General features: G+C 45.0%; 2 long non-coding RNA genes across 2 annotated transcripts; one reads left to right on the forward strand and one right to left on the reverse strand.

The window, feature by feature from the left end:
* Positions 1-4,983: 4,983 nt before the first annotated feature.
* On the reverse strand, positions 4,984-6,887 carry LOC119399337 (uncharacterized). Its single transcript, XR_005184798.1, has 2 exons — positions 6,794-6,887; positions 4,984-5,296 (listed from the first exon to the last, which is right to left on the reverse strand). It is a non-coding gene; the product is annotated as an uncharacterized LOC119399337 (long non-coding RNA).
* Positions 6,888-7,692: 805 nt separating this feature from the next.
* LOC119399336 (uncharacterized) lies at positions 7,693-11,483 on the forward strand. The gene is made up of 2 exons (XR_005184797.2): positions 7,693-7,795; positions 11,185-11,483. It is a non-coding gene; the product is annotated as an uncharacterized LOC119399336 (long non-coding RNA).
* Positions 11,484-25,697: the final 14,214 nt, after the last annotated feature.

Here is a 25,697-nt window from a genome sequence, read left to right on the forward strand (position 1 = left end):
CCTCAGTTAGCATGGCAGAGTCAGCAGCTATAGCATTGGCCGTAAGAGATGCCGAATACAAGACCCAGAACGTCCCAGTCATCTCATACTCACAGTCAGTATGCTGTCAATACATGACTGGAGCTGTATCAAAAATTACTGCTAAAATCCTAGGAACACACATGCAACAATATCACGCTGTCATTCGGTGTCATGCACACGCGGGGCTAGAGGGTGACGAGAGAACAGACTGTATAGCTCGTGGAATTCATATCCGGGCACCGATTGAGCACCGATCGAGACTCTCGAAGAACCTCCAGTCACCCTGAGCGACCCTAGAGGCACAAAGAAAAGAAAGTAAAAAAATTCAACCTGCCACACCCCAAACATGATATCGGGCAGGCTAGGAACTAGTGCCGGTCACAAACTAACACGTACCCCACTCTATTAATCCTCAATAAAATCCACCCAACACAGTACGCGGACACATGTTCGTAGTGTTGGGAGCAGCCATCATCTTTCACCCACATGTGGACGTGTACGCTCGGGCCAACCGAAATTCACTCTCCCTTATTAGGGAGAAACCCATTTGAAAGACACTGGGAGGTCTGGCTTGCGAGCAAGGATCGGGAGAGCCAAGTTGCCATGCTAGATCAGTCCCAGTGAGCCGCACTGGCCAGTGGGGCCCTGAAATAGCGGACCCACCCACTGTCGCCCTAATACCCAACATTAATATAAAGTTTTTACTACTACTTTATACAGGCTGTGTCACACTTAGGAGACAACTTTGAGTGCATTGCAATGCATTGAGAGTTTTCCCTTAAGTGTGAAACAACCTTTACATGCACATATACGAACACACATACGAATATAGATACTATGGGGTATCCTGACCCATTCTGCCATCCTCCAATCTCTCAGTGTTACTCTTATTATTTTCCTTTCCATTGCATGTTTAGTGGTCCTTGGCCTTTTCTCCAGTTCCATGGTTATCTTCCATCTTTCAGCCCTGTATATTTGAACTGGCAGTGTGCAGTGTTTGTATACCTTTCACTTTAAGGACAGCAGCGCATTGCCGGTCATTGTTGGGGAGTGTTGGGGAACAAGGATGCGCTCCAGCCCATCCTTGTTCTTCGAGGAATTTCCTTTGAGTGATTAGGCTCCCTTGTTAGTAACTTTGTATACATGTTCTTGTATACACTCCAATGGTTGGTTTCCAACCGTGAACTCTTTCTCTTTTGCCAGGCTGTTATGCATTATCTTTGTCTACAATGTAGTATTCACTTGTAGCCCTACTTCAGTACTTACTTGGTTGAAGGCCTCAATCATTTCTTGCATTTCATTGCCATCATTACTGACAAGCACTATGTCATCTGCAAATTCCGAATGCTAGGTTGGCAAGGCACTCTGCATTAATTTTTATTCCTGCTTGTTTCTAGTTTTAATTAACGTGGCCAGTAGTGTTGCGAGAGTCTAGAAGCAGCCACTTGGCAATGGGGGTGCAGCTGATATTGCAGTGCGAAAAGACTGCAGATACTAATTGTGTGGTGCAACGTGGTTAGGCAAACTTTCTGGCTAATGCTTGGCAGGAGGAAATAGCTGACAAGAAAAGCTGTTGTCTCGTAGTGGAGGTGAAACTAGACTGATCTGAAAACAGTCTTCGTTGCTGAACCTTGGTGCTAATGTTAAAGGGGTACTGACACCTTTTTTCGAAGGCGTGTTTACTCTGTCGTACAAATCTGCTGTATGCAGAGACGGCTCTGAGCAAGTGTGAAGCTCAGCAAATGCTGATAAGATATTTTAATTTGATATTAAAGTCAATTTTTCCATGGCGCACCTACTGACATCGACACTAGCTTGACGTCAGGCTACAGTACAAATTCTGGTGACTTCACGTAGCAGTCTGGCTTGTTGTGATGACGTTAGGTACCGAAACTTCCAAGATGGCCGCTTGTACGTCATCAAAACTTCCAAAATGTCCGCTTGTGCGGGGAAACGTCACTATATATTGTGCAAGCACGTGACGAGAAGCTCATACCGTGTTGTGACGTCAGGGTACAGTAGGAACCGAAACTAGCTTTTAAAAACATACTGTAATTACTTTTTCAGGGCGCACTCGCGCTTAGCACTACCTTTTCTAGGCTCTTGAGGGCTTGACCTTTCTTTTGACGCAAAAAAACACCTGAAAATATTCGTGTCAGTACCACTTTAAAATAAGCATCTGTTGAAGGCATTTTGTCCCTCAAGGCAGGGATGGATTATTTTTCGGCATTAAAGTTAAATTTGTCATACTGACAAACTTCGTAAGGCACTGGTAGTTGTGCAATGGAAGAAACACCTATGCTTCTGAATAAGCTTGCTGTTCCAGGAGAGGCGAGTCGTAAAAATGGGTGTCAATGAAAACGTGAAATTGAATTCAATGTGCATCAGACAATGTCTGTTGCCCACAGGTGAAACGCGGCGAGTTGAGGCGTGCTGCGTTTCTCTCGTAGTGCCATCGTTTTTCCTACGGGGACAAATGCGTCTGGTTGCATCACTCACGCATGACACGACCTGAACAAGGGGTCAGTAGCTTGATTCAGATTTCTACTCATTTCATTGTGTACTACTATGTAAACGAAGTTCATAATGAAAACAAGCTGCCATTAACATAATGAGCAAAGCAATACAACTGAAAACACTTGCACAGAGTCACTTGTGAGGTCTTCTGTGCACATGCACCTCTCGCCAGTACTCCGAACAATACTCTATACATTAATTGCACTGCAGGCTATTAAAGGGGAACTGCATGACAGTGTATAAATTAGCACTTCTGCAAAATAGTGTAAGGAACAGATCCTACAAGACAGCCTATTGGACAGTACATAAAACGGGGCACGAACTATTACTGTAAAGCTGATGCAGCAGCTTTCTTATGTATAAGCCACAGGAGGGGAAATTCCCATTATTTGGGGGCCACATCCATTTTTGGCTGTTCTTACACAGGCAGGCAAATGCCAACTCTTTTACAGCAGCTTTATGAAGTGCAGGTGCACAATTCTTACTTTTCTCAATTTTTACCCATGATTTTGCCAGAGTTTTGCGCTTTAATTTCTTGAATGTGCAACAAATCATTATGGCATACTCATGCAACTACTGCAACACACATGCCAGGTTAGAAATGTGTTTCATGGTGATTCCATGCCGAATCGGTCTAATTTTCTTTTATTCTGAGTATAGCCATTATTGGTGGGGAAATGATCGCTAGGGGAAAAACTCATAGGTAAAACTGGCAAATCTCCGGTTCTGTCAGAATGCCATGCACTCTCTCTTCAGAAGAACCAAGGAAGTAGCCACGGTGTCATGGCAAGCTAATATTAGACCTTCTAGGTGTCATCACCACACAGCTCACAATTAAGTCTCCAGCTTAGAAGACCTCTTGAGTTCAATGCCTATGACTGCCTTGCCACTGCAACATTTTTGCCAGTGTTGCACGAACAGTTTTTATAGCTATCGGGGCTAATCCAGATTGCACTCTATCTGGATCAGGTGCTGCTACCCACGTGACACCAGTGTTACACAAAGGTATGTTCAGTTCACCTGCATTACCCTAAACTGGTTCATATTTAGGCACAAGTTCAGATATTATGCTGCTTGAATTCAGTGTTAGGTACAACACGGCAGCAGAAGCAAATGGCAAAGTGCCGAGTGGATGAAGTTTTGTCCAGTTAACACACTCTGTCCACAGAACTTAGAGATCACGATCTGCATGCACTAGCCTTTTCCAAGGTGTAGACACCAAAAGTATGGCCAACAGTCCATTGTTTGCTACACAGCAGTTTTGCACCAGCCCTGCAGCTTTTAAAACAAACAGTGTTCTTCAGATGTCATTGCTTGAGTACTGAAATAAACAGCAAGGTGCAGGAGCTCAAGAACTGGCCAAGGTGGTACAGGCGTATCAAAATGATCCACCTGATTGGAACGTAGCACACAATCCATTGCTTAGAATAGCTCACTAAATCTTGAATATTGGACTTGGGGGGGTTACCAGATGTGCTGCTTGGCAGGCGGCACAACAGTGTGGCTAAAAATACCAAAGAATAACCAAACAAAGCAAGAAAAAAGGAGTTGTGATTTAAAGGTAGCAGCTAATGTTCCTGGGCAATGTTAACGATACAATGAATCTTTCAGGATATCGCTTGCAAGGTACAGTTCTTTTTCATGATGTACTGTATCATTCATTACTTGTGAAGCAGAAGGCATCAAAACATCACTTATCAGCTGGTGCTGCAATTACCAAGGTGTTCAGACTACTGCCATAGCCATTCGTTTTTTCCATTAAAGGGGCCCTGCAACACTTTTTCAGCATAGTCAGAAAACGTTGCCAATCGTAGTCGAGGCTCCCGACAACACGCAAGCCAAACAGTGCAGCACGTGACCTAAAATTTACGATTTACAAAGTCTGCCAGAAATCGTTCCCTCTCCTCTCTACAAATGATGCCATATACCCAAAATTCACAGCCTTTGGCTGACTCGAGCATTGCGAGCTGCATAGTTACCATGGCCGCCACGTACCCGCAATCACACTAAAAGCTGCACACTCGAAGGAGAAAAAAAAATAGGGTCATTACGCATGATGCAAATTCTTTCCCCCGTGCCATCTCTCCCTGCTTAGTTTCCAGCGTGCTCGTTGGGACTAGAGAAGAGAACAATTGCAGCACGTGACCAATCTCTAAATCCGCTCGTACTTGATGTATTCTGAAAATTTTGCGGCGGTCGATTCGCGAGGCAATAAACACCTTTAATAAAGCCATTCGATGGTTAGTTGGAAAAGTGTTGTAGGGCCTCTTTGAAGAGGGTAACACGAATACAGTGCAAATTATGCAGTCAGGGTCTCATAATTAATGTATAACGTGAAAAAGCAGAATGAAGAGATCAATAAATTGGCCCTGTTGGAGCGCACACGTGGCTGAGTGGCAGCACTTGTGATAAAGCACACCAAAGCCCCAAGTAGATGCACAAAGATCATTGTGGGATGAGCTTTTAATGGAGGTGAACGAACGATGATCCAATGTCCGGGGGTGTCTCCTTGCGCACATCGAGAGCTTGGGGTCCGTCATGTAAGTGCAAGGGCACCGTCCGATGCAGTGGCCGGGTGGTGGTACAGTCCGGGCAGGAAGTCGAGGTCGCCGTCTTGTGGCATCTCTCCCGTCAGCCAGGCTTGTCTCCGCCACTCGTGGGTCCGGTCTACTTGGACCTCTCACGCATCTTCCTGCGCTTGCGCTTCAACCTTCGCATCCGCTTCTTACGCCACTTGGCCCTCATGTCTGGCACGTACCTGTGTCGAAACAAATTAAAATGTTTAGTACGAAGAATAACCCAGCATAAATGGAATGAAAGGCAAGTCATTTACACCAAGGGACAACTTTTTTTCTGCACAGTAGATGCACAGTTTGTGATAGTGCAGTTGGACATACCTCCAAATTTAAACTGCTTCATTGTGACGTCAAAAATGTAATGAAGCACACCAGTACTCACACTAACTATATGTTTTCAAGCACAAAAGTGTATGCGAGGCACGCATTCCTAGCAAACGTGGATTGAAAGCAATCTCTGCAAGGTCCCAGCCACATAACCTTGAAGACTGTCTGACGCTGTTGACAGCAGCTTGCTTAGGCTTTTACACTTAACGAATGAATGCACTATGCCACATTAGTGGACTTCTTTAGGGCTGTTTGGAAGCGACTGGTTGCTAACATGTTGGATTGGTTGAAACAGACACGGCAGTTCCTTAGAACACCACTTTGGTGGATTAACATTTGCAGTAACCCACACCACGTGACCTGTCATGCGCGGTGCAACGCGTTATGGTTAGTGTGCAACGGTTAACGAAATTTATTACACCATTGAATGAGCTACCACAAACGCGTGCCTCATGCTGAAGCGATATGTGAGCATCAAGAGTCGTGAGGAATGAAATTGGTAAAAGATTTTGCTGCTAGTTACTGCCAGGTTTACCTGTCCAATGGTTACGCTGCATGTGATGCGATTAGATTAGATAAAAACGGCACTGTATCGAGAGGTCATTTGCATTAAATTGAAAACAAAACGGCACCTGTGCTCCCGCGCAAAGAAATGTTACAACAGTTCACTGCTAGAATTTCATGCGATGACACCCGATACCGGGCCTTGGCTTGTCTTGACATGGATAAACAAGGATTACGGATGTTCAATCATTCCATATCGACTGGAAGCGCACTTGCCGTAACGAAATTCCGCGCATTAAATCGCACTATTTTTAATTTGTTCGCTCGCTCGTCAACACGAATGGCGATGTCGCACATGGATACGAAGCCAACAAATGCGTAAAGCGAACGTCAACTAACGACGGCACGCGTTATGAGCAGAGTGTTTCATTTAAAACAGCGGTTTTTCCCTTCTTATCCTGCAAAACATTTCACGCAAAACGTCAAGATATCACAGGTGGCACACGGCAAGTCGGAACGAACCGTTCGAATCGTACTCGCCGCATGGCAAAGAGCGCCATGCGTACGCGAGATGACACTAACAAAACACGCGGACGTAAACTGGGCACGTTACAATAATTCCCACGAAGAACAAATGAATACCCTGGATCTTTTAACGTGGTCATAACGCGAGGAAGTGAGAGAAAGCGGCGAACTACGGTATCGAAACCGCCTAAATACGCATAATGTCGAGAATATTCCACACTAATAGCTATATCTGTGTGTCTAAATCATTACTGGTGTTCATGTTAGGCATTTCGTTGCTACGATTACAAATAAAATGGGCGGATTGATCGGGATTTACTCACCGCACACAACGATACGCCCACGCACGGCAAACGAGGGTTGACAAGTGTGTGGAGGAAAAACGTCACGTGATGAGCTCGAAGCCTTGTTACTCGACTTGCGTCGACTTCTTACGACTGCAGGTTCTGAAGTGCATCGGTTTCAGTTTCGAAACGCTTTTCTGTAGCGCATAACCATAACCTTCTTGTTATACAGAAACGCGTAATTTTTGTACGATTCGAACGCACTTTGGTTGCCCCAGTCCAGTGCTCAACATCATCCTTAGGTAAGGGTTCAGCTGAAGCTTTAGTTGTTATTACACTGCTTTGTTTCTAGGCAGATCATTTCACACAAAAGACTAATGGTACATTCGACTGGTCGTTTTCGAGCGCTCCAAAGACGCTGAAAAAATTACGTAAAATAGCAACTGACCATTGCTACTAACATTATCGGGTCAAAATATGATCAGGAAGGAGAGACATGACTTGCATACCTGTTTATTCTTGTTGGAGAGCTTTAAAGCTGTTGAATTTAACACCTTTAAACAAAGTCAGAGCGCTCTCAAACGACCCGTCGAATGTACCATAAAAATGAACGAAACATGCTTGTTCGTTTGGTTTATTCTGTCCTTTGTGTTGAATTTACAGCCAAGTAGACATAACTAGATCATCTTTGAAGGCGTATATGTGCTGTGAAGAAACCCGCACATTCTTTCCCTAGTTCACATGACATTTGCTTTTGAAATTTCGGGGGAAAGCTGCTGCCTTTGGCGTGAGTTCCTACAGCACCTGCATACCAGGAAGGTTTAAGAAATTTTTTTTCTTGAAATGATAATGCGCCAGAAATTTTCTCGACTGAAAGTAGGCCTCCAATCTCGAATGTGCAACAAGGCTGTTTCGAAACCGAAAGTAACTTTCCGCCGCGTCGACTAGGTCACGTGACTGTTTTGAACGACGTCACGTTTTGCCTTTCCCCAACCTCTTTTTGTGCCCTCTTCGCCGTGTGTGCTAGCATCGTTCCGTGCGGTAAGTAAATCCGGATTAATCAACCGATTTAACGTATTTTTATGATTCCTGTTTGGTTCACAAAGCATGTGTGGTTATCGCCAAGCACAACCAAGCTAAAAGTACGCCATTAAAGCGTAATTATTTTGTTTTGACGAGAAGTGTGGTGTGCGTCGCTGCTTTTTCTCACGCTAGTTCTTTGGTAGTAAATTATTCATTATGTTATACACGCAATTAGTTGCTGAACTGCAACGTTTCTGTCGCCTGTCGCGCTTGTATAAGACAGATTGCACCAAGATGACAAGGCAAGCACTCCGTAACCTGCTTGGTCACGAATCCGCTCGTTATGTTGACTGGCTTTGAATACATGTTAGGTGCAGTTAGATTAGTGTGTGCCGTAATTCCACAGAAAAACAAACGCTGCGACGCGTGCTATTTGGTCATCGAACATTCCGATTGTGGCCAGGTTAACAGTAACTGCATTTTGCGAAAAGTTGCGTGCACTAAAAGTGGTACACAGACACCGCAGACCATAAGAAACTCCTACTGGCAAGAATCTTTAGCAGATCGTAATTCCAACTTTAGCTGGCTTCATGATCATTCCCAATTTCGTCCAGTCGTCTTTGCCGGCAGTACCCGATCTGTTGCTCCATCCATCCGGCCAAATCTCAAATATTTGCTGCCGACTATTTTTGAGTGCGTGGTGCCATCTTTGATCAAATTTCGCGTATAGTTTTCATTCGTGGCTCTAGTTCTGAGGTCTCTGGAGTTTGTTACCCGACCCAGATATCTGTGCCATAGGAAAGCGATGTGCCCATTTAACTCCTAGGATGATTAGCAGTAAAATTGCACGTGGGTGTAGAATGCAAGCGTTTCTGTAAGGGGCACTGATATGTTCTCAGCTTGTCACTTGGCAATATTAAGCTTCAACTCCTAGAAGATGTACTGAAAAGAATGAAGCACTACTAGGGCTCGGTGACGATCAAACTAATAAATACAAGCCCTACCCACATAACTGGGGAATCTGCCTCGCAATGACGTCACCAGAACTGCCATGTTGGAGCCCGAAGTTTATTTCACAGTAAATGGGTACTGACACCTTTTTTCGAAGGCGAGTTTACTCTGCCGTGCAAATCTGCTGTATGCAGAGACAGCTCTGAGCAAGTGTGAAGCTCAGCAAATGCTGATAAGATATTTTATTTTGATATTAAAGTCAATTTTTCCATGGCGCACCTACTGACATCGACACTAGCTTGACGTCAGGCTACAGTACAAATTCTGGTGACTTCACGCAGCAGTATGGCTAGTTGTGATGACGTCAGGTACCAAAACTTCTGAGATAGCCACTTGTGCGTCACCAACGGAGCCACGGTGCTGAGCGGCCGTGGGAACGTCACTATAGTGCGAGCACATCAGAAGCTGATGCCGTGTTGTGACGTCAGGGCGCACTCGCACTTAGCACTACCTTTTCTAGGCTCTTGAGGGCTTGACCTTTAATTTGACGCAAAAAAAAAAAACTGAAAATATTCGTGTCAGTACTCCGTTAACATCATCAGTAATTCGCATGCTAACTCGTTCGTTATTCATTCACAGAGGCCAATAGCTTTCACGCGACGTTGGTTTCACATCGAAAACAACGTTAATCGCCTTGTGATTATGCTGTTTTGACGTCATCAAAGCCACTGTATTGGAGTACCAGTGCTTTAAGAAACCGTGTTCATGATGTCATGTGCAAGCTATCAATGCCATCTGCAGCCCATTCTTGACTTTAGTGTTGATGCTTGGCTGGTATAAACTCTAGGCTAACTGGAAGATGAGCGTGGTTGTCTGTAGTTAAAATGTTACCATTGGCTGAACAATGATACCAGGACCTTCCGTAAACTTTGCCAGGACAGTCAAATTTAATCTGGTGAACAGAGATTTCTCACGGTAAGAGAGAGAGAGAGGTTTATTTATAGAAAGGCAGAGAGGTCGGCCTGAGCGATAGTAAAATTAACTTTTAAACAAGTGGAAGGCATGTGGCGTAACAGAATTAATTAATGCACGTGGTTTGTTGTTCTATCTTCACACATTTTCATTGTTGGACAGCGGCACCAGTGTCAGTGCAGTCATGGGTTGTCGACTATAAGTGTAGCCTATTTGATTCATCCAATCACTTGGCCCCACTGACACAATAAAATTTCCTGAAACTCTCTGTTAGGTACCCTGCTTTATCGTGATTGGCAACAGATCTTTACGGTACCCATTTTAGTGCAACGCGAATGTCACAAGCTAGTGTCCAATCATGCCTTGATAACACAATGTGCACTGGAACATTTTTATCAGAACTCTTCTGGCTGTCTACATGAGCTTGAAGCCTTGCTATGGAAGCAATGACAAGGGAGTGAGAGTCAAAAGCAGTTATATGCTGGCATTGGCAACAAGTGGTAGGATATCCCAATAGTGCTGTTCCTGTAAAACTGGCATCTACTTACAACAAAATTAGTCAATGGCCTTTTGTATTAAACAGGGAGGCTGCAGGCCTGTCTGTACACTCAGAGTGGGGATTTTATCTCCATGTATTACGCATAGACAAAGTTTGAATGCTTTTATAATATAAGTAATCCAGGTTTAAGTCTAAGCATGGCAGTGTTTACGGTATTCTAAGTGCCTCCATGATGCAATGTCAAGGTTTCTTGCAGGACGGCATGGCATACCTTTTGTTTTTACAACTTTCTGTGGAAATTACAAATAATTTAACTTGCATTGCAAACAGCATGACCAAAACGACATATCTGTTGGTTTAATTAGGTTGTGGCTAACAAAACAAAGAAGCCCTCAATCATTTCCCCACTCTCTAGCTCAATACCTTTACTGTAATTGTAAATCATGGCCTTCTGATGCCTTTTTGGGAATAATTGTCAGTCTCTTGAATGCAGTTAAACATCTGAGAAAGCCCATTTGCCATGAACAGCTAGGAAAGAAGCACTGCGCAATCTTTGTGTAAGGAAGTGAGGACATTCTGCTGCAACATACTTGCATAAAGTTCGTTTACTGAACTGGTAGCTGGTGATGTTGCAGAGGTTGTGAAGTGTTTTTTTCATGGAGGAAGACATTGACTGGGATAGAGCATCACATCCTGCAAGCCATCCTTTGCAAATGAATGCTCTGTAAATCTGATCTAGCTTTTTCTTTTTTCCTTCAACTAATGCAAGACCTGAGAGACTGCCTATTGGCAGAGAATATTTGGCTGTGCTGTAACATTGCCTGTAATGTACTCATCCTCACTGTGGTGATCACATGAACTGTTTGCTATAATGTAGTGCTATAATCTATTTTTTACATACTCCAAGGCTTTTTGTCTCTTTCATGGCTGTGACGTGTGTTGCGCTGGACTGACCTTGTGCTTTTTTTTTATTGTTTCGAAACAGGTGCGTCCTAGACATGAGGGCCAAGTGGCGTAAGAAGCGGATGCGAAGGTTGAAGCGCAAGCGCAGGAAGATGCGTGAGAGGTCCAAGTAGACTGGACCCGCGAGTGGCGGAGACAAGCCTGGCTGACAGGAGAGATGCCACAAGACGGCGACCTCGACTTCCTGCCCGCACTGTACCACCACCCGGCCACTGCATCGGACGGTGTCCTTGCACTTACATGACGGACCCAAGCTCTCGATGTGCGCAGGATACACCTCCGAACACATTGGATCATCACAACTGTGCGTCCATTAAAACCTCATCTCAGAAAGAATTCTTGTTCGTTTCTTTTTACCTAACATGTGCCTGCTACTCAGCAGCACCGGACTGGCTTACAATCGGTTGGAGGTAACTGCTGAATTATTTGATGTTTAACTTAAAATTTTGCAGTGATAGCGTGTCACAGCTGTGGCTGTGCATAAAAGCATGCAAGGGGCATTAGCTGAAACATAATCATAGTTACAGTAGATGGCTCTTTCTGTGCCAGCCTCGGTGGTCAGTGGTAATGGTGCTCATGTGCTGACCCGAAGGTCACTGGTTCTATCCCGGCCGTGGCAGTCTTATTTTGATCGCAGCGAAATGCTAGAGGCCCGTGTACTATGGGATGACTGTGCACACTAGAGAACACCAGAAGGTTGAAATTAAATTTACGGAGCTCTCCACTACAGCATGCCTCAAAATCTTGTTTGGCACTTCAAAGCCCTTTCTTTCTACTTTCTTAGTTTAGCTCTTCACCTTTTTTTTTTTTGCAACTCTGTCATCATTGCTGAAGAGCATGCATGATCTATTCAGGCAACTGAGTCGCCGAGATATTCTTCGTAATCTTTATTGTGCAGGTTCCTTGATTGGCACCATGGCGAAGGCAGCCAGAAAAATTGAGGAAACATTTGTTGCAGTTTTTATATTCATAGCAAACCGGCTTATAGTTTTCTGAATCAAGAAGTGACGAATGTGTATAATAATAATATATGGGGTTTAACGTCCCAAAACCACCATATATGATCATGAGAGACGCCGTAGTGGAGGGCTCCGGACATTTCCACCACCTGGGGTTCTTTAACGTGCACCTAAATCTAAGTACACGAGCCTCGAACATTTTCGCCTCCATCGAAAATGCAGCCGCCGCGGCTGGGATTCGATCCCGCGACCTTCGGGTCAGCAGTCGAGCGCCATAACCACTAGACTACCGTGGCGGGGCAATGTGTACTATGTCCTGTGTGAAGCTGCGACGTGGATGTCTTCTGTAACCATGCAGTCGCTATGCAACGAGCTTATGAAATCACGACTATCCCTGTGAGTGCTGTGAAAGCATAGAAATGTGGGAAACAATATTGTTTCCCACGAAAACACGCATAGTGGCAAACTCTGGCATGCGTTCACAAGTGTTATACAAATCCACACATCGCATGGAATCTTTAATGACATGTTGCTAGCATTATATAGACCTTTTCACTGCAGAGAAGAAACTTCTTTATTTTGGGCTGGGGCACGGGAGCATAAAGGCTGACGTCACAGCCTCGGCAGTACAATTTTGTGGGCATTTACCACAGCCCAGAGGGGATAATGGCGGCGTCCAGGGAGCCTTCTGTGAAAAGGTCTATACATTATTGCAGAGTACAACATAACAAATCATTTTTGTTCATAACATTAAAATCAACTTAGTAATGAAGCTTGGGATAGCGTTTTCTGCATCACAAGGTACGAAAGTACGACTTCAAACAGGGACAAAAAAAAAATAAAGCACTGAGATACATTCAGCTGGAAATCTTTAATGCGTAAGAGATAAGTATTCGCGAATAATTTGAGCCACCTAGCGTAGAGCGCGCGAAACAGGCTGTCGAGGTCTACGTAGTAGACGACATTCACTTTCTCAGGTGCCGTAGTAGCTCTAGCGCACGAATGGGACGTCAGCAAAGAAAAAAGTTCGTTGCGAAGCAGTTTTTCTGCGTTTCGCTATGCGCGGACAATACAGGTTTTTTTTTTTTTTAAATAAAAATGCTATGACAATCAGGCCCCTGTCGTCTTCGCAAACGAAATCTACGCCGACGCGGAAAAACTCTGCCGCAACGAAAGTTACATTCAAATGAGCAATTAACAAAAATAATTAATGAACTTTTTTAATGATTAACTTGAGGACCGTTGATTATGTGTAAAAAATAAAAGGCTCGATCTAGGCGATACCGAAACTAGGCGCACCGGGCGCGCAGGAAATCCGTCATCTCGGTTACGTCGAACCGGAAGCTCGCGTGACAGTTTTTGAAAAAAAAGGCGCGTCGCAGCAGAATATGGTCAGGAAAAACGGCAAGTCTTCCCAAAGACCCAAATTTGCCTCTTATTCTTTCCGATTGGTGTGTAGTGCTTGGTGTCAGAAGCGTAGCCTCAAAATCGAAAAATTTCGGGAGGGAGGGGGTTCAACCCCCCCCCCCCCCAGCACCCCCTCTCTGGCTACGCCCCTGCTTGGTGTGATTGGTGTGTAACAACCAAAATGATTTTTTGTCACTATACGGTCGTCCAAAAAAAATTTAGACAATATTTTTCTTAAATAGATTGGTCTAAAGAACTTAATTCAGCAATAAAAAATACACATTTTTGGGAGGCATTTCGCCAAGCAAGTCGACCCTGAAAGTGTTAATCACTCACTTTAAAAAGTTTTTCCGCCTCGACGTAGACCTGGTTTGCGAAGACGACAGGGGCCCGATTGCCATAGCATAAAAAAAAAAGACCTGTATTGTCTAAAAAAAAAACAGAAAAACGCCCTATATTTTTACAAGTTTCCGTCTTTTGACTGAACGGCGTCAATAACCAACTTCCGCATCGACAAAGTTACTCCGACGATGGTTTTTCGTTCTCAACACTTCAGAGACAAGTAATACGTAGCCACAAAATTGGTTGCACTTTTCAAACGACATCAACGAATCCCATGGATAACACAGCTGGAATGAATCGGAGTCGTTTATGGGAACGTCCCGAAGCGGCTCAAGGCATCAGAGACGCCACGCGCAGTGGAGGGTTCCGGCCTCGCCGACAGATGACGACTGGGGTCAAGACTATGCATGCTTGTTCTAAACGTGGGTGCGAGAGCAGAAATACTCGGCAAATAATTGGACAATGATTTTAAATCAGCAAAAAGCGCAACACCGAAACCGAAACCCAGCCGAGCAGTACTGTCTTCGCGTGATGTAGAAGTCGGCGAAAACCGGAAATCGTGCAAGCCGTCCATGCCGGTCCCGTCGGCGCGTAGCATGAAAGCTGCGAAAGCGGCAAAGAGCAGACGCTCAGGGGAAAAGTGACCACGTCGCAACAGCCGTACCATATCTGTGACTGACCGTGCTACGTGCACAAGCTCGTCGGAGCTGTAGGAAAATGAGAGCTGCGATTCGGACGCATTTGGAGGCCAACTAAGATCGCCATTCCTCTTCGATGAAGTAGAACCAACGTTTTTAGATTAAAAACGTTGAGTAGAACACATGGTAGTATAACCTGGCCGATGTCTCATCGTATGTTTCAGGGAGCCATGAAAGGGCCACTTTACGTCTACCTATAACGATACACTGCTGGAGCAGCAGGTAAGCAGAGTTATTTGCGAGCACTACAATTCCTTTACCTATGCAGATCAGCTGACACACACACACACACACACCATCATCATCATTGCTTTAGCATTCATAGTTCAATAGAAATTGTTTGTCTCCGACTCTTGTAGCCGCGCCGAATATGCAATATGAAACCTTGTTATTTCTCTCAGTGTACCGTCATCGCCTCATTCTTTGGATTTTAACGCACACAAGGACAAGGTGAAGTAATCGAAAGAAGTCGCTGCAAAATACTCACGTGTCGCCGTCTTGCTCTAGGCAATTGGTAGTTGACAAGCGATGCCAACTGCCGACTGCGTTAGCCCACCTACAAAACACTGCCGAGCACTGCCTTGCTGATTGACACGGCCTGTGACAGCGCAGCAGCACTTACCTATAATCCGTTTCGCACATCAGTTGCAACGCTGTCGAAGCTATGCAAGAAGCTCAGCAAAACGTATAACTGCGCGTGTCTCGTGGTCGGCTTTCGTGGTTGTAATTGCTCGTGGGAGCCGAGCACGAGCCTGCGCGTGAGGCGTCGCGATCGGCTGCAAATGGAATACCAGAAACCGAAAACAACCAAACGCTGGGTGGTGTGGAACAACATGATGATAGCCGTATAACGGAGTTTGTTTCTAAGGCACAAAACATTTTCACGTATTACTCAGCCTTAAAAAAAAAAAGGCAGATTCGCACTAGTGGTGCCAAGCCTGAAGGAAGAGCGGAGCTGAGCGACCTTCCCTCATTCTCTTCATTTTTTTACCACACTTTGGGCGGTAGAAAGATTGAACCATTTGTTGGTGCGAACGCATTTGCTGCAAGAAGTCTCGCTAGCCTCTACAGTGTTGCACCTGATGCATGAAACGGAGTCAGTATAGCAGTGGATGAGAACGGCCCTAATACGTGTTTGTACTACGCTAAAAAGCCAGCAGTGCAGGAGCATTGGCCATCGGGAATTACAGGTTCAGTAAAAAAAAAAAATTAAAGCCAGTTGCACGTCTGTGAAATCTGAGTAAACAGCGGAGGTGGCAAGCAAGCGCCACCACCTGGCGAATGCAGATTGAGTTCCTTCTTCATCATTCTATATCGCCCTCTCTCCTCCTCTTAATCCTCGCATCACTCTTGCTATGCTTTACCCTCCTCCTTTTCAACTTCCCCACCCTTACATCAGTCCTCCTCACCCTCACTTCCCTTTCCCACCCCTTGCTAAACTATACTATACAAGGCTTTACCCTCTTTCCTTTCTCCTTACCTTTTCATCACCATCATTTCCCTTTCCCACACCCTTGCTCTACTATACTATGCATGGCTATGCTATGCTAAGATCTGCTTGGCACACTGTCCGCGGCGCATAAACTGTACTATACATGTATACCTATGTCATCCTTTACCCTATCCAATCCTCCTTTCCTTCTTCCTCCTCACTTCCTCTTCCCACCCCTTGTTATAGTATATTATGCATGTCTATGCTATGCTATAGGAGCTGCTTGGCACATACCCGCTTTCTGTGGCGCACACCCGCCAAGTTTTCTGTCTACTGACGTACGGAAAAAGCTTTATTAAGAAAGAAAAAAAAACACCCACGTGGGAGGTCTAGGCCAAAGAACTTAAATTGCTGGTTCATAATAAAGTTTATTCCTCCTCCTCCTCCTGCAATGTTGCCGGCCCGAGCTCAGGCCACCCAGGCATTATGTGCGGTGAGGCATAGCCTTTCCACCGCTGTCCGGGCCCGCTGGATTGCCCACAGCTGTTCGTGTAGATCTGAGCTAGTCAGAGCGCTTAGCCATCGCTCCTCGAGAAGGTCCGGTCCTATGTTGTCCTCTCTGTACATTGTCCTGATCCGTGTGCAGTTCCATAAGATATGTGCCATATATGCGTGTTCGTGCTTGCAGCATACAGCTCGCTTCTGGGTATTGCCTGGAATTTACTTAAGTGTACTGGATTTGGGAACGTTCTGGTTTGCAATCTTCTCCAGTCTGTTTCTTGAGATCAGTTGTCTGTGCGGTGGTGGGTATTCTCCTCGTTGCTGCTTATAGTGTGCCAGTATGTCGTGGTACGTGACGAGTCTGTCTCTGACGTCTTGAATCGCTATTTCGTCATTGTCGCCTCCTCCGTCTTCTCCATCGTCTCCGCCGCAGTCGTCCTTCCAATTCTGGGGTGGGTGCGGGGTGTCGGGCCGTCACTGTCCGAACCACGGTGGGCTAGTTCTCGCGCGATTCGGTGGGCCTTCTCGTTGAGGTTGGGAGGGATGCTCGGATATTCTGTGTTGACTTCCCCCATGTGTGCCGGGATCCATTTGAGGTATTTGGGCGTAATCTGGCCGTTCCGGAAGTGTTCTGCTCAGCGGTTCAGGATTTTGGCTGCTTCGGTGGAGATCCGACATCGGCCTTACTCCGAGCCTCAACAGTTCCGCTGTTAGAACAACACTTCGCAGCCGCGCTGGGATTTTTTTTTGCGTCCGAATTCATGCCAGACACGAACAGTGCAACAACAATAATTTCATCGTCGGCATTGCCTATGGCGACAACCAAAATGAGGTACTCCGCAGCAAGGACACTCTCACCTTCGACAAAACACCACGCTTTGACATCGCAATCTAGAAGACGCGTTATTTCTAACGGCAACAAATAAAGTGTATGTTTAGTGGCCCGCTTTTTCTTTTTTGCAAATAAAGTGTTTCATTAAAGATCTATTATTTTGAGACGGTAAATTTGCAACCTCGCAACATTACCACGAGCCAACATGTCCGAAACCTTAAAGGACACGTCTTTGGGCAGTACCTTCATGCCGCACAAAATCGTCGTGTTGAATGGAGCACGCGCGGACAGACAATCGAGAATTTTTTTTTTTTTACATTGAATGTGTTGAAAGGCGCGTTTCACGATAATTCGCGTTTCATGAATAACGCGTCCATTAGGACGCGTTATTCAAAGGTGGCAGGTTCGGTCCCTGCCGGCGGCAAGTTATCTTTTCGTCCACTTCACTTTCTTCAAATTTATATCCTAATTACTACAAATATAACATCCCCTATACTTTCTTTGGCGTTATTGTCTGCTAGTTCTCATTAATATTCTCTCCAAAAATAGTAAGAAAAATAAAGCTAACAGAAATTGAAATTATTAAAAATGCAAATTAATATTGAAACGAAGATACGATGCGGCAACCAATATTTAAAAAAAAAACACTAAGAAAATGCTATCTTGTTTCAACCGAATCAACGAGTTTTAACTCCTATTATGAGCTGGATATTCCGTCTCGTACATTCAGTCTCGTCGACCAATGGGGAGGGGGGGGGAGGTGCTGCGGCGAGACTTCATGACCCCCCCCCCCCGCCAAATTCGTGGCACGGGTGCATGTGCGTAGCCTCAACGGTAACGACAGCCCCAAGCAACGCTGGCCGACTGCCGACGTTTGGCTGATCACTGGCAAATAGCCGGCAGCCGACTTCACTGGCCACCAGACATCCGAAAAGGGTCGGCCGGAGGTGCGCTGCCAGCTACGTCGGCACTAGATCGGCTGCACGATTCGCGCCACCGTCGGTGGCCGAGTGAACGCCGAGCGCGCCAAACGCTTGTCGGCACTTGGTCGGCTGCACGATTCGCACCACCGTTGGTGGCCGAGTGAACGCCGAGCGCGCCAAACGCTTGTCGGGGCGACAAGTCGGCAACACGTCGTGCCGGCCTTGGTTGCCGGCAGAGGATTCGAACAGCGTGTATTATTTTAGGGTAGCATAAAATACACTGCAGGAAGTGTAAACAACTCCTACAGTGTGATTTTTTAAACATTACGAAAATCACCTGTGACACACAACATACTTGTGGTCCTTGAGCTGATTACACCAAGTGGTAGAGATTATCTGTGCGAACAATCCAAATACATTATTGACTAAACAAAAATAATAGCGAGCCATTACATTCGTGCATGGTTTCTCCAGGCGTGCATATCTACTTTTAAAGATTTTTTCGAGACCATCATTCGCAAAGTATGCGACAGTATTTATATACATGGGCGTTAAACTAGGCTTTTGTCGTTGTTCGATGCTTAAAACTGATTCTTACAAAAATAAACGTGACTGAAGCAACAGTGAACTTCTGCCTAAATTTTGATGGCATAAATATTAAATCGTAAGATTTCATTCCAATTATTGCAAACTCAGTGGCTACAGTTAGTCAGTTGCAGTAGGTAAGTCAGTGTAATTTTAAGGTCATTAATGAACTTTATTTAGATAGGCGATTATTTATTTTGCTTTTTCATGCAAGTAATTTCACCCGCTTGCATTAAACCGAGCTCACATAATACATTTATGTCATTTCTGAACTAAAACGGCCATTAAAAACCATTCTGTATAATCTAAAAGAAGCATCGTCTGTATACAGACAACATGAAGCATGAAAATTTTTGCGTGCTGCCCGAGCAGCGCTGCACACCCAAACAGTCTGTGGATAGAGAGACGCAGTGTTTAGTTCTAACAGCTAGTCCTTTATTATGTAATTTGCGCAATGTAATGAGTAAAAGTTCTTATCTTTCGCTGACGGATAAGTCAGGCAAGCGGAAATACCATATATGCTATGTGAAAAAAACTCATCAAAAGGCGTGGCCGCAATGTAAGATTTTAGTACCAATACACGAACAAGAAATATTCTTTCTCAAGTTTGTTAGAACGAACACATAGCAATGGCAATCCACTGAAGACTCGTGCTGTGAAAAATAAAACGCAGGAGGCGGAAAAGTGCGGGAAAGAAGAGGGTCAGAAGGGACCGCGCTGCTCTACAGTATAGAGCGTGGAGTGAAAAGCACATTTAAAAAAAGAAGCAAAAAAACATGCGCTACGGCGGCCTGCGCCCCGGCAGGTCCCGGTGGGGAGAGGGAAACTTCTTTTTTTCCGCTGTTCTGCGGTTTTCTTTCTCAGCGTGGAGCCGCCTCCTCTTTCGAAGAAGCCGCACATCTGCAGGCCCGCCGTCAGTGCCCAGCAGTGCTTTTTGCCGCCAAGATAAGAAAATGGGACACGTCCGAAACAGCACCGCTAAAGACTTGCGTTTGTCAAAATTTACGCGTGTACGTCTAGGTAGCAACAAATTTTCAATTAAGTTAAATCGAATTTATCTTTTTTTTTTATTGTGCAATGTAGTTACACCTTTACACTCTTAAAAAAAAGAGAGTCAAAAGGGAGTCACGTCTGCTTGACTCTCTTTGTGGCAGCCGATGACCACCTTTTTTTCTAAGGGGAGTCACAATGCTCTGGTCGACGCTCCTGAATGAAATAGATGACTCCCTTGCTCCAAGGGAGTCAGTGATGGTTCTGCATATACAGGGTGGGTTTTTTTTAAAAAGAAAGCTTCACTGGCTGCGACCAAGATACAGTTCGCTGCTTTGGCTTGTGGTATACCGAAAAATTTTGGTTGAGAATATATAACATGGATTCGTAAAATGTGGAATTACGCACGTATTGTGTTATGGCTTCAGTTACGATATTGCTGAAACGGCGCTTCGAAAACGTCTACAAGTAAACAGGGTTCTTAAAAAATCTTGCCCCCAAGCGAAACATTCAGAGTTATGACAACGTTTAACAATGGCAGCGCTGACAAATTTGCGAATCTTCGCACGTTTGCAAGCGAGGTTTGTAGATTCCTACGACAGCATGTATGGCAGAAAACATACATTTATTAGTGAAATGGACGTGCATGGTGTTGAACGCACTGGCGATCGGGAACACATCTAACTCGACGGCCGTAAAAACATGTGCCGCAAAGCTGGCATGATAACCGCGCAGACCGGTTATCAAGGCGACGCTTTACCGCGTCTCCTAAAGAGCGACAATACTACCAGAATTATAGCTCGCGTGGTCATCATTTCTGCCCGCCACAGCTAAACTATATCTTCACGATAATCCGCGCGGGCCACCAAATCGCTCAGCAAACGTTGAGCACAGCTAGGCACGCACACACGGCCTCACCGCACTCTCCCTAGCCCCTAGAGCAGGGGATGCACGTTCACCTGCGCCCCCTCCCACCGTACAGCCCTTACAGACACACACAGGGCACGCTTCGCCTCCTCCACCCTGATATTATTCAATAGAGCTTTAACTATGCATGGATGTGTGTTCTATAGCACAAAAACAAAACCGAAACCATTTAGGCGTTCGTGGAGGCTACTTTAATCCAAAGCCGAAGCCATCAATACGAGACAGCCATTTTGGCCTGGGGTCGTGAGACGGCATTGTTCGTGATCCGTCTCGTTGTGGTCGTTCTTTAGTCCGTCAGAATAATCTGTGTCGTCAGGCGTGATTGCAAGTGATTGTTTTGCGTGACTTTCTTCGTGCTATGCATTCGTGGCGTAGTATCGTATCGTCGGCTCGCTCTTGCCGTGTCTGGCTGATCGTTTTGCGTGACTTTCCTTCCGTGCTATGCATTCGTGGGGTAGTATCGTGTCGTCGGCTCACGCTTGCCGTGACTGGCTGAAGCAGTGTCACTCAGTGTTTGGGAAAAGCAGCCTCCGGACGGAGAAGTCCCTGCAGTAAGCTTCGTTTCGTCGTGAACTTGCCTGAGCAAGATGGCAGCGCATGACGGATCCCAGTGGCACCGACAGACGAAGCCTGTGGACGACGCTCCTGCGGTCGTTATAGATTTCAGGTGAGTTCTGCCGGCTTCTGCCTACAACTCTTTTATTCGCTTCACACGTAGCTTTGCCACTTGTCTTTCTGATGTTCCAGTTGCACGGATTTTGCTATCGTGTTTCAATGGCTTGGCAACGACGAAAACCGCACTGGACTATCCAGTAGCGGGTAAAACGGAGTGGTGCGCGCCAATATCGTGTTTCCTTATTCCATACATGCCAGAAAAACATGAAATTGCGAGTTGAAATCTCGGTTGCAAGTCGAGTGTGGTGACACGTAGAGCAACGTTGCACCGATATATATTTGAAGGGTAAGTAAGATCAGCTGATCAAAATCAATCTAATGCACCCGGCCCGAACATGCCTGATATCCAGATCATGATTTTGGCTCGTGAAACACTAGAATTTAGTGTTTCTTTCCTTTGCTACCCAGACGTTGAAACACGTTTAATACGTATTTATTCGCTGCATATTCGAACTTCTCGCCGTGTTTGCTTGTTTGTTTGTGTGTGTGTGTGTGTGTGTGTGTGTGTGTGTGCGCGCGCGCGCACGCGCGCGCGCGCGTCCGTGCGTGCGTGCGTGCGTAACTGCTATAAAACTTTGATGCAATAGCTTTTGTAGCACGGTTTCATTTAATTGAAACAGTGGTGACTTGATCTTATGATGCTAAAAAATATCATGCAACAAAGGTAAATGTGAGTTCACTTCAAAGTTGTAGTTTTTTTTTTTTTTCCACAAACTGCATACGAGCATAACCTCATCCTCCTGTGATACTTGCTTTGTCTAATGTGGTGTGGTGCTAGTACAGTAAACACAACACCGGCTAGTAATAATGGCAGTAAACATACTGCTCAAACGCTGTGTTTCGTGGATGTTGGATGCCTTTGTTATACCAGCCGTGGTTCAGTTCGTTATTATTTTCAACACAAAGATACAGTCTACAGTGATGTTGTGGGCAGTGGACAAAAATCCCTTAAAATGGACTTGGAAGCGTTACGCTGCGAAGCCCAAGGACGCGGGTTCTATTCCTGACCCCGGCAGCTGCATTTAGAAGGGGGCGAGATACAGAAACTCCCATGCCCTCTGATTTGTGCACGTTGAAGAACTCCAGGTAGTTGAAATTAATCCGTGATCTCCCACTATGTAGCACCGCTTAATCGCATTGTGCTTTTCGCTCATAAATCTCTAGCAATTATTGCTTCATCATTATACCTCGAAACACTCGCTGTATCCTATTTGAATTCTATTCGCCATAGTCTGCAATGAATATTTAGCACTTTTTACAGCAGGGTACCTCATTTGACATTCTTTTACAATGCACCTTAATTGTCCCAATTTTGTGCCATAATCAGCTGTTGTTTTTAATATGTATATAAGTCACTTCAGCACCGTTCCTTTTTGTTTGACCGCTTCTCATCACCTCGATTGTTTGAGGTTTGAGGTGATGTTTGTGCTGCACAGTTTGCCCGAGTTTGCTCCCAACCCTCTATACTGGTCAACGCTGGCTGGTGGGTTGTCCTTCCAGACAAACGGAAAAACGAGACCTTTGCCTGTTGATATAGATCTGAAGAAAAAATGGCACATTAGGCCTTTAGAATAGCTGCACCTTCGTGCAGCTGTTCTGAAGCCAGGCACTAGAAGGGCACGCTCACAATGATGCGACAGAAAGAAGGCAGTGAAGGCAAGCCTAGTCTTGTCATCCATTCGCCATATTTCGTGTAGCTGTATACACATTTTGCCGTTTTCTTCGTTAAACTAATAATAACATTTGGCGTTTAACATCCCAAAACCACGATATGATTGAGAGACACCGTAGTAGAGGGCTCTGGAAATTTCGACTACCTGGGGTTCTTTAACGTGCAGCTAAATCTAAGTACACGGGCCTCAAACATTTTCGCCTCCAACGAAAATGCAGCCGCCGAGGCCGGGACTTGATCCCGCGACCTACAGGTCTTCGTTAAAATACTGCTAGTCTAGTGGTTATGGTGCTCTACTGCTGACCCGCAGGTTGCGGGATCGAATCCTGGCCGCCGCGGCCGCATTTTCGATGGAGGCGAAAATGGTTTAGACCCGTGTGCTTAGATTTAGGTGCACGTTAAAGAACTCCAGGTGGTCGAAACTTCCGAAGCCCTCCACTACGGCGTCTCTCATAATCTTATCGTGGTTTTGGGACGTCAAACCCCAACAATTATTATTATTATTAAAATACTGCTGCCATGCTATACAGGGTGATTTTTTTTCAGACAGTGCATATCTTTTATAAAAAAACTCTATCACAGTCATGCTCCAGTTCGAGGCGGAAATATTCTGCCGCAACAAAAAATGCGTTGACGGGACTAATTAACAAAAACCCGTTAACTAATTTTTATTTATTGACTTGAGGGCAGTTGTTTATATTAGAAATTTGTAGTGCGTGCCGCTTTATCGTATACCCATTTTTCAGAAATCATGAAAGTTTTACGTAACTCGAGATATTTATTGTGAAATTTTAAGGGCTAAATCAAAACTGATTGTGTCCGGCACACAGAAAACGCGGTTTTTCTGTTACATCAGACCGGAGCTGCCCGCGACAAGGGAGTGACGAAATTTGAATGAAGGCGCGTCGTGGTCGTACCTTTTCGTGAAAACTGGCAAGTCGTCTAACTTGCGTCAGCGGATTGCCTTACCTTTGCATGTGGCATTTGGTGCTCATTTGTTTCTTTCGAGATGCGCGAATCCGAAACGGCAGTAATATCAACCTTTTCTTTCTATGTTTACAGATAAGTACCACACATCGCACCCAAATAATAAGCTGTTTACTTGTGTATTTCTGAATGCTTGCAGATTTTCCTGATCACATTCTGCTTCGGCCCACCTTCATTAAGCTATCATCACCTTCTTTTCACGTGTAGCTCCGAGCTTACGTAACAGAGAAGCGACGTTTCCTGCACGTCAGGCGCTATCAGTTTCGATTTCGTCCTTGAAATTCAAGGATGAATATCACGAATTACGTGTAACTTTCGCGATTAAAAAAATGTGTATGCCATAAATTGGCACGCGATACAACTTTCTAATATAAACAACTACCTCCAGGTCAGGAATTAAAAGTTAATTAATGAGTTTTTGTTAATTAATCTCTTCATTGCCATTTTAGTTGCAGCAAACTATTTCCTTCTTGACATAGAGTGTGTGCGCGAAAACATCTTGAGCATGACTATTATACAATTTTGATAAGAAATATGCGTTCTCTAAAAAAACATCCTTCTAATTGTACGGAGGTCATGCAGCGGAAACAGTTGCAGCTGGCTAAGGGAGTAACAGACCCTCAAAGTACAGCAAAGTTAATGAGTATCCCTGGTTTTGTTCATTGCCATGACACTTCATGGAATCTGGTGTGTGAGCGCTGCCCTTGTCAGATTAAAAGGTGATCGATCTGTCTGTCATCATGTGTTTATTTTTGTGCACTTGACTATTTCAGGTTGCTTCAAGACTGCACATTGAAGCTCTACAGCTGCATTTGACCAGGAAGCCTCCTTGGAAACTTCGTGTCTCGAGGTAGTCAAGACGTGTCCAAGAATTCGGAATAGCCACGCTTAAGGTCTGGCCGTGAGTGGTCTCGAATCAGTGCAACCTGCTGTCCTTTTCGCCAGAATGCCACCTGACCCGACATGGTCTGGGAACACGACACTGCCAAGCTCATGCACGCAAGCTGTGTCACCTATTGGGGTCCTGTATCTCAGATGACTACATGAGAATCCTGTACTACATGAGAACTACACATGTTGCATGTTTTGCGCTGTATGCCACATAAAATATGTAATGGATGTCGCAAAGAAGTGCTTGATGGCTGGCCATTGATTCCTATTCATAAAAACTGACTGCTGGCTATGCTAATGTTTATGCCAGGTCTAGTATATTGCCGCATTTGACAGTAATGAACGATGTTAGCGAAACTATTGCTTTTCATATCTCACTCATTCTGACAGTAATGTGTCTCGCTGTATTTCTGGACGGTGTTTCTGTATTTCAGTTCTGTACAGAACTCTCCATACCACCGCTAAATATATATATTTATATATATCATACCTTATATATATAAGGTACTTGACACACGACGTACGTTTTAGCACTATGCTAATGCTAAAACGTACGTCGTGTGTCAAATGCCTTCCTACAGTATCAGGACCTTCGTGATCTTTCTGTAGCTCTTATATTTAAGGGTCATTTCATGCCAAGTGTCCCAGACGTGGCGCTCGCACATCGCAGCTTTTGCTGATAAAATTTGTGCCTTTTTCCTGTGCCACATGGAG

Source organism: Rhipicephalus sanguineus, chromosome 7, assembly GCF_013339695.2.
Source record: "Rhipicephalus sanguineus isolate Rsan-2018 chromosome 7, BIME_Rsan_1.4, whole genome shotgun sequence".
NCBI lineage: Eukaryota > Metazoa > Arthropoda > Arachnida > Ixodida > Ixodidae > Rhipicephalus > Rhipicephalus sanguineus.